This window comes from Canis lupus, chromosome 10 (assembly GCF_003254725.2).
Source record: "Canis lupus dingo isolate Sandy chromosome 10, ASM325472v2, whole genome shotgun sequence".
NCBI classification, from domain to species: Eukaryota; Metazoa; Chordata; class Mammalia; order Carnivora; family Canidae; genus Canis; species Canis lupus.
The window spans coordinates 30983890-30998860 of record NC_064252.1 but is presented as its reverse complement, the minus strand read 5'-3'; the positions used below and the strand labels follow the sequence as shown (position 1 = coordinate 30998860).

General features: G+C 44.7%; 1 protein-coding gene across 1 annotated transcript in view; it reads right to left on the bottom strand.

Moving 5' to 3' along the window:
- LARGE1 (LARGE xylosyl- and glucuronyltransferase 1) overlaps positions 1-14971 on the bottom strand; it is a 478727-nt gene that overhangs the window by 166326 nt on the left and 297430 nt on the right. The window lies entirely within an intron of this gene.

Below are 14971 nucleotides of genomic sequence, written 5' to 3'. Positions count from 1 at the left end.
AGAGGCAGAGACACAGGCAGAGGGAGAAGCAGGCTCCACGCACTGGGAGCCCGACGTGGGATTCGATCCCGGGTCTCCAGGATCGCGCCCTGGGCCAAAGGCAGGCGCCAAACCGCTGCGCCACCCAGGGATCCCCTTGGGAGTAATTTTTAAAATTATTTTTTATTTAAGTTCAATTAACATATATTATTAATTTCAGAGGTAGAGTCAGTGATTCATCAATCTTATATAGTACCCAATGCTCATTACATCACATGCCCTCCTTAATGCCCATTACCCAGATTTTTACTGAACACTTTCCAAGTGCTAAGAGGTGTTCTGAGCACAGGGGCTGCGGCAGTGAACAAAACAGACAGATGCTCTGGCCTGATGGAGGTTATATTCTAGTGGCAGAGAGGCGTTATAAGCAAGAGGACACTGTTGTAGCTCAGATGAAGGCAAGTGCTGAGGATCTGGGAGTTGGAAGGTGGTGGAAGCACAGTTGGGGCTGGGGTGGTAGTGTTCCCATCTACACAGAAGGTCACTGAACCTGGACATGCAGAGGGTATACATGCAGGTTTTCTTCGTTGCAGGAATGCACATTCCCTACCTTGCACACGTGGCCACTTCCTCCATTTCCTCCTCCAAGTCCTGACTTGGAGTACTTTCTGGAGCTTTTCTGATTCTCCCAACTGAATTCTCTCTGTACATTGTAAATACCTTGATTCATCCATCTGGTATCATATAGTATTACATTATGTATTTAGGTAGATGTTAGTCCCAGTGGGTTCAAATTCCTGAAGGGCAGGGACTGTCTTATCTATCTTCCTTTATTCATTCTAGAAGCTTTCACAGAATACCAGGGACAAAGCTTGCCCAGCTTCTCTACCACAGAGAATAAGAGGACGCCTGCCATTTTGTCCTTATCTGAAAAAGACCTGCTTTTCTGTCCTCCTTGCTCATCCACAACAAAGCACTAGGGTGACATTTAAATAAAACAATGCATGCAAAAGTGTCTGACAAAGCACCCAAAGCATGAAAACTTCTTAGTAAGTAGGAGTTGTTGTTATAACTATAACTGATCTAAATCAATTGTTTGCCTGTCTATAGTACAGGCACTGCTATCCAGTACATTCTGGGACTGCTTGTGCTTTTAGTTTCTGACTATGGTATGAAACCCTAGCACGACTAGTAAACCTGCCAGTGGGTGCTACGGTCCCTGGGAATCCTGAACGGCTAATCTGCTCGTGAAAGAGCTCATATCTAAAGGCATTGCAGTGACTTCCAGGTGGTTACTGACCCTCTTCCCCCATCTCTACCACCCTCAATTCAGTTTTGGTGGAGATGCTCTTTGATTTCAAAGCCCCTAAAAGTACTGACATTTTGGTGGCTCTTTGCTCCCAGCCTGAGCTGCAGAGCTGCCCCACCTCTGGAGTCTTCTCTGCTGTTCAATTCTTCAAACCCCTGGCAGCAACTTCCCTCCATCCAAGTTTCTTCTCTCCTAGGTTACCTATATATTGTCTGTGAGAACGTGAAATAAATCTCAGCAGCTCAGACAGACAAAACGGAGCCTTGCAGCACCATGTCCCATGTAAACTGCTGTGGGACCACAGGGGGCAAATAGAGCTCTGAGACTTGGAATGTTTTCAGAGGATAGCACCTGGTTTCCAAGGCAGTTCAGAGGATGTTCCTATCTTAATACCACAGTGCTGGCACATGGTCTCCGGGAGCTTGAGGGCATGAAAATGCTCTTTTCTGAATAGCTGACCACTTACTACATGTGGCTATATGGATACAGCTCAAGAACTGTTAAGCAGGCACAAGCAGGAACTGTGTTTTTACACACAGCCATCTGTGGATAGGAAGACTGAGGTCAGGCGACCTGCACCTGTGGAGGGTCAGCTAGAACCTCTGATAAAAATAGTTAAAAAGATGAATGCATATTCCCAATTGTGCTACACCAGCCAGCCAGCCAGGGCTTAATAATTTAAAAGACAATGCTGGTTGCTCATTTCAAGGTGAGAGAAAATTCAGAAGATGAAAGAATCTTCTCAAAACTTATTTCTAATTAAAGTGTTGGTTGGCTGCCTTTCCCCTGAGCTCAGCTCTTTGTCTCTGAAGGGGAAATGGCATGGGGCTTTGCCTTGACAATAAGCCTCTGCATCTGAACTGGAACTCAATCACAGGTTCTCCAGCCCCATTTTTGTGCCCAGCATTGGGGTAGGTTTGAAAAGCTTTTGAAAATTATGAATTCATCTGTCTCTCTGGCCAGCACTGCCTGCCTACTTGAAATTAAGCAAAATTGTCAACCTGACGCAGAAAAGAAGAGAAATTCAAGACGTGGCTGAATTATTGTAAAATGCAGACAAAGTCAGGGGCAAACAAAACAAAACCATTGTAAAGTCAGATGTGTAATGCATAATTTGCGCTGAGATGGGGGCTGATCCACCAATGGTGCTGTAGGACTCCATAAATGATGAGAAGAGTTTCATGGTATATTTGAAAACTGAAAAGATGCAAAAGATGCTATGTTTTGCACAGAGCGGGTGCCAGAAAAGTGCTGAATTACCAAATGGGTGATGACAGAGAAGAGAAAAGGCTGGCGGATGAGTAAGTCACAGCAAGATTGATGGGACCGGTTGGCCACTGGCAGGTGATGGATGAGCCAATGCATCAACAAGAAACATGGAGGAAAAGGCTGTGGAATAGTCCAAGTGCTGAGATGAAGCCTCTCTGACTGAGAGGCACAAAGAAGTAGGTGCTTGGGCTGCAAACTCCATGGCCTGGGGAACAGAGCGGGCCACCCTTGATCCCCGAATGCCAAGTAAAGCCAAAGGAGGGTGGCAGAGAATACTGGGTGTAAGCCACCTGCCACACACTCTTAGGTATGTTCTCACCTTTGATTCTCCCTCAAATCCACTGAAGTAGAAGACAGTATCATCTCGATTTTATAGCAGAGGAAATGGAATCTCTAAGTTAAATACTCTGGTAACACAGCCAAGCAGGGAGCAGAGCAAGGACTTAATAACTGGTCTGTCCGAAGTCAGAGGTGGGATGCTCCCAGAACTCTGCAAATTCTTTCACTAACATAAATCCTGGGACCCTGGACAATGAATATAGAGCCCAGATTAGCCTGCTGGTAAGCAAGCGATGTCTTTGAAGTCTCAATTTTTATCATAGTCATCTGGGCACATTTTAAATTTTGTGTGTGTCTTAACTGAAAAATAATGTTTTGAATTACTTACCATATGGAAGGACACACTGTCCTTGTCCTGGGGGCTTGGGAGTAGTGTCTGGAGTCACGGCGAGGACCCAAGGTGGGAGGAGAGGTCAGTGGGGTGCAGTGTGTGTCCTTTCTTGAAAGGCAACATATCCTCCCACGCTGCCTCCTAACATCCCATTTTCAGGGAAAATGGGAAATATCACAGTACACCATCAAAGTCAAAATTATGTTTAATGGCTGGGTAAGTGAGGAGAGTCACGGCGCTCTGGCAAATAACTTCCATGTACTCTCTACAATTGAGAAACAACCTATGTTACCTTCCTGGTAAAAATCCACCTCTGTTCAAATGAACACCACTGTGGACATGGTGTTTCTTAGTCTTTCAGTGTCATCAGTATAGGTGATCACTGAGCCTAATGATGAGGACAGGTTACTCTGACTGTCGGTCCTGGTACGGACCCAAGGGCTTACCATTACCCAAATAACACCTCCCAACAACCCTATGAGCTAGGCAGAACAACCACACCCATTTTGCAGATGAAGAAACTGAGGAGAGAGGCTGACCCAGCTGACCCATGGTGACCCAACCTACCACATCTTGCGGCTGGGATTCACATCCATGTGACTGGACTCAAAAGCCTTTGTTTTAACCAATGGCCCCCGGTAACCTGGCTCCTTGGCCCACATTTGCCTAGTACGAAGCTAATAAATATCAGTGTTCTCATTTCTCTTGATAATAATTAAGAAGCTCTGCTAACCGATTTGCTGACTCGGGTCCTCTCTCTTCTAATTGGGTAGCAATCATGAGGTGCTTTTTATTAGCGAAGGGAACAGTTGCTCCATCCTTACCAAAGGTTCTTATGTAAAAGATGCTACTCTGAGCATGACAGCGAATACTGTCAGTTTAATACAAGTACAAGGTAAATGCCCAAGGGAATTCTGTGTTTGTTAAGCTTCTCACCCAGAAATCAAGTTTGAGCACTGGCTAATTTATAGATACCAGCATGCTATGGTTGTATACAAACCTGTCAAGAGAAGGCAGGCAGTGTCGCATCACGGTCAGCACTGCAGCCAAAGAGTGCTGGGTGTGGATCTAGAACATTTCTGCTTATAGGCTGCCTGGTTCTGAGTGCTGAATCTAACTGATGCATCTCAGAGTCCCCTATCTGTAAAATGGAGACAGTAACACTGACTTCTTGGTGCTGCTGTGAAGATAAACCAAGATAAGCTTCCTTAGGCTAAATGCTACCTGATGGCTTATGTGCAGGTCTACGGTAACTGAGCTGCTAATGAAATTCAACACAGATTAATGTACAGTAATGACCCGTGTACAACACCGGGGTTAGGGGTGCTGTTGCCCCTGTGCAGTCAAAATTCTGCATATAACTTTTTAAGAAATATTTATTTTGAGAGAGAGAGAGCAAGCGAGCAGGGGGAAAGGGAGAAAGAGAATCCTAAATAGACTCCCCACTGAGCACAGAGCCTGATGCGGGGCTCAATCTCACAACCCTGAGATCAATCCTGACCTGAAAACCAGGAGTTGGACACTTAATCAATTGAGCCACCCAAGTACCTTGCAAATCTGCATATAACTTCTCAAAACTTAACCACCAATAGCCTGCTGTTGACCAGAAGCATTACCGGTAACATAAATGGCTAATGAACATGTATTTTGCATGTTATATGCATTATATACTATACTCTTACAATCAAGTTAGAGAAAAAGAAAATGTTACTTAGAAAATCCTAAAAGAAAATACACATACAGTATCATCCTGTATTTATTGAAATGGATCTGAGTGTAAGTAGATCTGTGCCATTCAAACCTGCATTGTTCAAGGGTCAGCTGTGTGTGGAAGTGCTCAGCGTGGTGCCTAACGAAACGCAGGGACTGTCCAATAAACTGTACATGATAAATAACTGCATCCAAATAGTAGAATCTGTGCTGCCATGTTATATTTTTAATTGGTCAGATCCATAACATCAGTACCTCGGAAACCTGTATCTTTTTTTTTTTTTTTAAGATTTTATTTATTCATGAGAGAGAGAGAGAGAGAGAGGCAGAGACACAGGCAGGGGGAGAAGCAGGCCTCATGCTGGGAACCTGATGTGGGACTTGATCCCGGGTCTCCAGGATCACACTCTGGGCCGAAGGTGGCACTAAACCGCTGAGCCACCCAGGCTGCTTGCAAACCTGTATGTTTTAAACTGTTTCAAACTGCTTTCCCACCAGTTTCCCCAACTGGTAATCACAACCCCCCTAGCAGGTAGGTAACTCAACTAATACACTTGTTTGGCAGCTGAGAAATGTGAGGTTCGGAGAGATTCAAGAACTTACTTCAAGCCAGGAGGTCAGCTGGTGTCACTGCTGCAGCTAAGACTGGAAATCGGATTCTCCTTTTGCTTCTGCCACCACTGCTTTGAAAATACCTGTAGGTTCTACAAGATCACAGGGCAGAAATATAATCGGCTTCTCCAGGATCACATGGCAAGTCCGAGAGAAGCCAGGAAACGGTCCTCAAGTCCGTCCTCTCACCGCGCTGCCGTGAGGGTGATAGCTACACCTTGCAGTTCTCAGAGAGAGCCAAGCTTGGCTCAGGAATGCCATCCAAGCCCCCGGCCCCACGGCTGCTGTTCCTCTGTCCCCTGCGTCCTCCGCCTCCTGATCATCAGAAAGCCCTCCAAGGAGGCCCACAGCAGACCACCGAATTCCCCTCCCCTACTTGCTATATTTCAGTGACACTGGCTTCCTTTCGCCTCATCAGACATCACTAACTCCCTCCTGCTTTTCCCTTGCTGTTTGCCCTGCTTAGAGCACTCTTCCTCTTGCAAGTGCTGGTGTCTACTCTGGGCTGGAATTTCTCATCCACTTTTTGTGACTTCCTTCCTCCATAAGCAGCCTTGCACCCACCCCTCTCTGCCATGATACTCCTACCACATCACCATCAAATTTTATCATGCTCACCTCACCTAGGAGTCTAAGCTCCACGGGGGCAAGGCCCTTGGCTGTCTCACTCATCTCATGCAGTATGTGTTACACGGTATAATAGAAAAATTTCCACCCCCCAGGAACACCTGCTTAGGGGACATCAAAACTAAAGTTTGTATTTCGATGTAACTGCTTTTAAACAGCTGAAGCTGCTCAGGGATCATAATCACAGCTGCCTCTAACTGGACCCAAAAAACCACTCTTGTCTCCTAGCCAGTGAACTAGGTTATTCTCAAAATCTTTGTACAAACAATGAACTCATTCTGAGCCCCTGAGAACACAAGTTCAAGTGTTCTTTCCTATCCTACCTCCCCCCTCCTTTGCACTTAAATACTTTGATTTTTTCCCCTGTGCCATCTATTTGGTAAATCTTTTTTTTTTTTTTTCAATGGTGTGTGTTTGTTCCCTCCTCATCTGGCAACAAAACAATCAATTCAACTTCGTTTTGTTTCTTTGTGTTTGTTCTATTGATAGATTTGTGTCTTTTTTGTTTGTTTTTTGCTCCTGTCCATGAAAACTGGGCTCTTTCTGAAGTATTCTGAGATACCTGGAGAGGCAGTCTATGGAGGGACCCAACTCCCAGGCTCAGGAGCAAGACTGTCAAGTTCAGACCCTAGTTCTGCTATTTTCTTAGGCAAATGAAGTGACCACTCTATGCCTCAGTCTCCCCACTGCAAACTCCAATAAGAATGCCTGCCTCACGGCAACTGGCTTAGCCATGTGAGTGCCAGCTGTCTAATTATCCAGCACAATGTCAAAGATGATTCTTCCAAGGTTGCTGCCAGAAGCTTAGGGCTGTATTTTTATCAGGTTTTCAATGTGATAAAAACATACAACGTGTCCAATACATATTGAATAAATGAGAACAACCCTTCTTAGGCAAGGCATGCACATCAATACAATGTATTATTAATTACTTCCAACTTTTTGCTGAGGCTTTGCTAAAGAATGGAATATAGGTAATGCGAATGATAGCAATCTTAGTGTTTCAGAAGAGTTTTTATACACTCGATCCCAGTTCATCTACACTGTACAAAGCAAGGCTTACTGGGTGCTCACATGATAGTTAAGAACGCTGAGGGTCAGAGATGGAATTGTGGCTTGTTACTAGCCCCAAAGTACAGGGGAGTCAGATTTAACTTTTTCACTGACTTTATATCCCAAAACCTCAAGTAAGGGTAACAGTCCTTCGAGTGGAATTGTTCTATAAAAATAACTTCTAGAACTCCTTAGAATGACTTGGTAGGAGAAAATGAAGTGTGATTAGGGTATTTTTTTCCTTCAGAATAGTCATCTTGGAGATGTGTATTAATGATGCCCATGCTGCTAAAATTACGACTGTGGCAGCCAGGTGACTTACAACTCCCCGAAGATCCGAAAGTATATCCTGAACAAAGGGTTGGTGTATCTTGTCCTTTGAGGGATGATTTAATTTTCATAAAAAGCCAAGAATCCCATATACCTCTAAATCTGCTAAATAAGATGGGTGGTAAAGAAAGGTAATAAAGGCCTGTTCTTTTTTAAAAATAAAAGACTATAAAACGGAGACTCATGTGGTTTACAAGGTAATTTTGTATATGACTTTTGGGAAAATGGACATTTAGAGTAGCCTCTTTGGCATGCCATTTTGCTGCTTGCTGCCTTCCATAAAATTAGGCTAGTGCTTTGTAGCAGGGTGGACTCTGGGGTCAGAATGGACCCCAAGCCTAGGGCTTTCTGCCCTAAATGCAATGAGAAAGCCAAAGAAAGGTGATCTGTAGAAGACTAATGGTTGTAGCTTCCTCTCTTCTTCCCTCCTCTATTTTGTGGCAGCTATTCAATTTAGAGATAACTGACCTCACCCCTGCTCAAAGCGTGGACCCAACGTGATCAAGGTGAGCGGCATACTCTACTCATTAAGCTATAGAGATTGGATAAGGAGTGAGGCTGTGGCCCAAGATGGCACAATAATAAGGTAGGACTCTCTGTCCCTCAGAGATGAATGAGGAAGCTGGCAGCCCCAGGGATGGATAGAAATCATGTGCTACTAAAAGGGAAGTCAGCCTGAGGACAAAGATGAAGAATCTTTGAGAAATGAGCCAAAGCCCATTTGCCACCTGCAGTTACATAAAGCAATGCATTCATTATTTATGCCAGTATGGTATGGATTTCCTTTACTTATAGCATGACTCCTCTCTCTGCTCCCAGAGCACCTTATGCCAGGCCTTACAAGATATTAGATATATAAACATACAATACGTAATTTATACAATGTTCTCATACACATTAAAATACATAATGCATATATGTAGATAATATATGAATCTGCATATATGTTTCTCTTTTTTTCTCCACGTAAGCTGTCCAAAGTAGAAAGTGGGTCTAATTCACCTCTGAATCCCCAGTGCTTAGCACACAGCTTTGTTAACAGTTAGGTGCTAAGTGGGAGATGCTTCTTTCAAAAGACCATTAAGTTATAGCTTTAGAACATCTTTAGGCAGCAAAGGAATTACAAGGCACTTACTTCATCTCCATCTTCCAAAACCCCTAACCTTACCTGTCCAATTACAGGTACAAATCCACTTTGAGGACCATGATGCCGACAATTAGAGCAAAGGGGAACACATCGTTAAAGTGCAGACTGTCCCATGGGAGACCATTTGGATATAAAACCTCTAGTGTGTTTTTGTTAAGAAAAAATAAGTCCCATAGCTTCCAGGTTTAGAAGGTGGTTAAGTGCAGGTGTCTGCATCAGACTCTAATCCTTGCTAACTCTGGGCAAGCTATTTAAGAGTTTGTGTCCTCACCCATAAAATGTGGATAATAAGAGCCCCTTTCCTTAAGTGACTGGTGGAGATTAAATAAGGCAATATGCATGAAGCCATTAGTCTAATGACTGGCATCATCAATAAATGGAATGTATTATTGTTCTTCATGTTATTACTCTTATTATTACTTCAGCACTTGCTAACACAGAAGCTGATCCAAGCAAGTGGCTTAATGGAAACTCACAGCTAAACTAACTGAAGAGCTGCCATCCCCAGAAGGGATAGAAGAGGAACAGCTGCTCCTAGCACAGGTGTAAGCTCAGGGGAGAGGGGCAGATGATCACTGCTGGGCCTGTGACAAGATGAAGGTTTCAGGGGAGCCCACAGAGGGCTTCCTGCCCCAGCCCCGGACCCTCCCGGGCCATAAAGAGGAACCCAGAGAACGGGGAGGGTGTGTGAGGGGGCGGTGACACTTCAAAGCAGCTCCAGGGCTGCATCAGAGAAGTCCAGGATTGAAAATGATACATTAAAGAGCTGGACTCAGGAGGCAAGTGGATTAGAGCTACTCTCCAAGTCAGGGACGAAGCTAATGAGGCTTTTCTTGTCACCATCTGTAAAAGTTTATTACTTATACTTCAAAGGCAGCAAGCAGAAGAGGGGCTGCTCCTCACAAGAACAGGAGCAGGAAACAGAAGATGCTGACTTTGGGAAAGGGTCGGGGGCTGCCCCCCGCATCACTGCTGCCAAAAGAGTCACGCCCTAGGGGGGCATTAATCTGCATGCACACACCTGTGAGAATCAGTGGCTGGTGGTGGTCATAGGGTGGAAGGAAGATGGACAAGACCGAGGATTAATTAACTTTATTATGGAGCAGGAGATGGGCTAGTTACCCTGAAATTGCCTGCTGGCAGCCATCAATTCTGATCTCATACACTCAGGGTTTCTTTCTTGGTCGGAAGTGCTCCAAGTCTTTCTTCATCTCAACCTGTTTAACACCTGGCTGTCCATCAACACATAGATATTCTACTCGAACAGGGTGATCCAGATGGGGTGGCAGGCAGTTTGCACAATGAGTTTCACTTACCTACGATGTGGATGATGCCCTCCTCCCAGCTCAGAGCAGTCACTTTTGACAGTTTGTAATTACTGGGAAAGGAACAGATCTTCGTTCCATCATTAGATATTTACTAAGTGCTTACTACTGCTTGCCGGATACAGCAATGGACAGTGGCACACCAGGCCCTGCCCTCCTGGAACTTAGGAGTCTAGTGGGAATATATGGGACATGAATGAAAGAATCATGCAAAAGCAAGTAAATACCAAATGACAGTTATCATAAGTACTATGAAGGGGAAACGTGTGATGCTTGTGTAGGAATAAAATAGGAGGAATTGATCTAAATAGGCAAGGTTCTCCCTGAAGCAGTGATGGCAGTGATTGGCAGAGCATGTAGGATCAACCAAGCAAAGGTGGGAGGTTGGCCAAGGAACCCAGGGAAGACAGTTCCAGTGTGAGTGAAGAGCATGTGCAAAGGTCCTGCGGCAGCAGGGAGAACAAGTCATTCTAGAAACACAGAATACACACACACACATACACACAAAACACAGAACACTAATCTTTCCGGAGTGAGGCAGAGAGAGGAAGTATGTGAAGAGGAAAGGAGGTGTGGACTTTGGTCTATATTTTTCACTACTTACTCTTTTGGTCCTGACTATGTGCTTTCACAGCACACAGTAGAAATTCAAGTATAAAAGCTGAAGTGAAGTGAAAAATTTCCTATAATGCTCTAGGCCCCATGTCAGGATTTTATATACTGTGTCTCACTACATCCATTAATTCATTGATTAGCATCAAATCAATTCATTTTACTCATACAGAATGAATGGTTGATAAACTCAAGGTCACAGAAGTGGTAAGTCCCGAAGCTGAGATCCCAATCAGGTACCCCTCAGAAACTTTATAGTTAGCTATTCTGTGTTGTGCAGCTGGAATTCACCAGGTTAGTCACTGAACTAAAATAATGAAGTGAGGAGGGTTTGCTCACCTAAGACATGATTCCTGCACTCAAAAAAAGCAGTCAAGAACATGGGAAATGGAGCAGCCACTTTGGAAGATGGCCTGGCAGTTCCTTCTAAAACGCCGCATATGGAGTTTCACATGACCCAGAAATTGCACTCCCAGGGATCTAACAAGAGAAATGCAAATATGCTGACACAAAAACTTGTACCCAAATTTCACAGCAGCCTTATTCACAATGTCAAGAAGTGGTAACAGCCTCAGTGTCCATCGGCCATGAAGGAAAAGATAAAATGTGGCATTTCCATATGATGGAACATTATACAGCCACAAAAAGGAACAAGGGCTGACACCTGCTACAACATGGAGGAACCTTAGGGTGAAGTGAAAGAAGCCAGACACAAAGGTTACACAATGCAGGACTCCATTTATACGAAGTGTTCAGAACAGGTAACTGCACACAGCGAGGAGGCAGGTTAGCAGTTCCTTAGGCTGGGGGAATGGAGGAATGGGGAGTGATGGCTGACGGGTAGTCTCTTTGGGAGCGTCCAAGTTCTAAAATAGACTGCAGTGACGGTCACACAGCTCTGTGAATTTACTAAAAAACATTCAACGATACACTATAAATGGGTGAATTTTACGGTATCTGAAATACATCTAAAAACACACACAAAAGAAATAGTGACTAAGAGTTCAAATATCAGAATCCAACAGAGGGGGCTTTGAATCCTTGCTCTACAAATCACTGAGCCATGTGAAAGAGGGCAGGCGATTTCCTGCCTGCAAGCTTTAGTTTTCACATCTGTGCAAGATCCACACCACCAACTCATAGGGTTGCTCATAAGGTGCTACAGAATGAAACATTTCCTGTGAAGTGTCAGCAGCACACCTGCCATAAGATACACACATTTAAAATACCTTAGGTGGACGCTGTGATTACTGAAACAGGAACAAACACCAATCAAAAGTACATTAACCACGTGTTCTGGCCAGTGGTGCAGGACTCAAGTGTTTGCCATCTATCCTAGTTCGGACGTGGAGACAGAGCTCAGGTGGCACTGCAGGTGAGAAGGTGACTGGTGGCCAAAGGTGTCAGGTGCAAGGAAACAACAAATGGCTGGCCCCCAGAACCGACAGAGCCGCTCCATTTCTAACGGCTCAGTATCAGAAGTTTAAAACACTCAGAATGCTCAGAAATGCTAAGGGGCCTTTGTTCATCAGTCTTGCCGGGACTGAAGAGGCACAGGGCTTCCAGAGATCCGAGGGCCTCTCCTGTCCTTCCCCCATCCTGCTGTGCCAAGACGGACCCTGGGCTGGGGGCCAGTCCTGGGGCCAGGACTACAATAAAGGGAAGAAGCAGGCTGCCAGAGCAGGTTTTTTCCTGTGGCCCATCCAGATGCTGGGGTGAGCTGAGGCTGTGGGTGGTCAGCTTCTCACAGGTGTCCCTGGCTTCTATCTGGAGCAGCAGCTAATACCACTATCACAGGAGAGATGAGAGGACCCATATGGGCTCTGCTAACCTCTTGCCAGCTCCCATGTCATCCCTACCCCTCGAAAAACTCTAGAAACTGATCATGGTTTTCCTGGAAGAAGAGGAGGCTCACCAAGTCCATTGCACATGGCTAGGAAGGGGGATTTGTTCTGCACGGGGAGGGCAAGTCCTGGAAACAAAGAAAGAAGTTACAGAAGAGATTTGGGGCTGAATATGAAGAACTTTTAAAGGTCAGTGTTCTCTGGAGGCACAATGTGCCGTTGTGACAGGTAATGAGTTTCCCAGCCATTGAGGGTGTGCACAGCCTTACCAACTCATGACGTGGGTAAGACAAGAGGGCATTCTAGGCCTTCGGGATTCCCTGTCGTGCCGAGACTGTCATTTTAAGCATCAGCTTTTGGTTCCTGTCATTTGGAATCAATTTCCCTTCTCTTCCCTCACTTCCTAGTACTTAATAAATGATGGACCTGACAACAGCTCTGCTTCCAGAGCAACCTGCTCTCTGCTCTACAAAGCACCGGCCATTCTACACTGGATATAATCATCATGCTGCCTTCCTCGCCAGGGACTGCTCTTATCATCCCAGACACCCCAAGGCCCTAAAGCATAGTAGGCATGAATGTGCGGGTCAGGGCAGCAACATTCCCTATGCTTCATAATTACAAACTGTTCTCAATCTTACAAGACTCACTGTATGCATTCTCCTGGACACTTGCCTGACTCCTCTCTTATATTAGATCTTCCCTAAAGGGAGGAAGGGTCTCATCTCATTTCAAACCTCTTTACCTCCCAGGATGCCTTGAGAACAGAACTTGCTATGTAAAATACTTTTTTTTTTTTTTTTTTCCCAAGTCAGAGAAAGAGATCTTCTTAGGCCTGGAGAGGCAGCTGTCGTTTCTGGAACAATTTTCCATTTAAACCCAGTAATAAATGACATTCTGAACAAGGTTTAGAAACCATACAACTCCTGGAGCCAGTGATCAAGACCCCTAGGGCAGGAATTTGGCACTAGGGACATACAATCACCGATGCATCTCACAGGGGCCCTTCCTCTTCACCCAAGCTGTACTCGACTTGCAAAATTCCACTTGGGGAGGAGCTGAGATAGTGTAATGGAATCATCTGTGAGGTCCCAAATGGATCTCCTTTGTTCATACACACACACACACACACACACACACACACATACAAATTCTAGTAGAATTTTTGGGCTTTCTGGCCTCTATTAAGCAAGCTGCTCAACAAAGCATACTGAGCACTGACCATGCACTGGGGCTTTCTGCCATATATTTGGGAGTCACTAGAGCAAGGGGTACTCACAGGTTGAAGGGAAAAGAGAAGTCACAGAGAGATAAGGGAATTGATCATTATGATAGTGTCACACACCATAGACACACGAAGGGCTATGAGAACCAAGCCCACAGTGACACCAGAGGGATGCTTTAAGGATGAGTGGGAGTTTACCAAGCTGATGAGATGGGCATTTCAGGCACAGAAATTAAAATATGCAAAGATCTGAGGGCTTGTGAGCAGTTTGATTTAGTAAATTTTGGGTGCCAGGGGATGGCAGAATGGGGAATGGGGAGGTAGTGTTTAATGGGTACAGAGATTGGGAAGATGAAAAAAAAAAAGCTCTGGAGATGGGATGATGGTGATGGTTGATCACTGGGAATGTACTTAACACTGAACTGTATTCTTGAAAATGATTAAAATGCTGACTTGTTATATTTTACCATAATGAATTAAAATAAAAAGATTATGCCCAGGAAGCATGTTCAGGACCAGCCTCTCTTATGTCTGTAAATTCAGGCATCTCAGCTTGTTCTGCACTGAGGTGGTATGGGAATCAGACACCCATGGGAAATGTCTCAGACTCAATCTTTACAAATAATCTAGCAGTTTGAAAAAGCTCTCACCTCCTGAAAGAGGTGAACTTTGAAATCACACAGTTTTTCCCTCCTCCCTAAGTTTTTAACAAACTGCCCTAACTTTACGTCTTTGGGTTGAGGGAAGAAAGGAGACAGCTGAAACAGGCAGCCTTCCCTTTGATAACATGCTCCCTCTCCTAATTAACACGACCCCACACAACTAAACATCTGTCTACTTCACAAACTTTCACAGTGATGAGCTTTGATCACGGTGGAGCACATAGTATCTGTACTGAAAAGAGAATCTCAGACACCATTCAATCCAGCTTCACTCACCTCGATCCAACCATCTGAAGATTGCTCGGAGAGTCACCCCCAGGCAAGGCAAGAGGGTGGCTGCCGAGAACTGGGAATGTGCAAAATATGATCCTTGCAAAACTGAAGGAGCCCCTCGGTTCCAAAGTAGCCATTCCCCTTCTATATGCACCATGTTCACATAGGAGCTAACGGGAGGATCGGGTTAATTGTATCCTTTAGGATTTCTTGGAAGATTTTCTTAAAAATCTATGTTTGTTAGCTCAACACCAAAGTTTTCAAAAGTTTACAAAGTTGACTTTCTATTTGAAAATGACCCTTTCTTGGTTTCTCTTCTCTTTG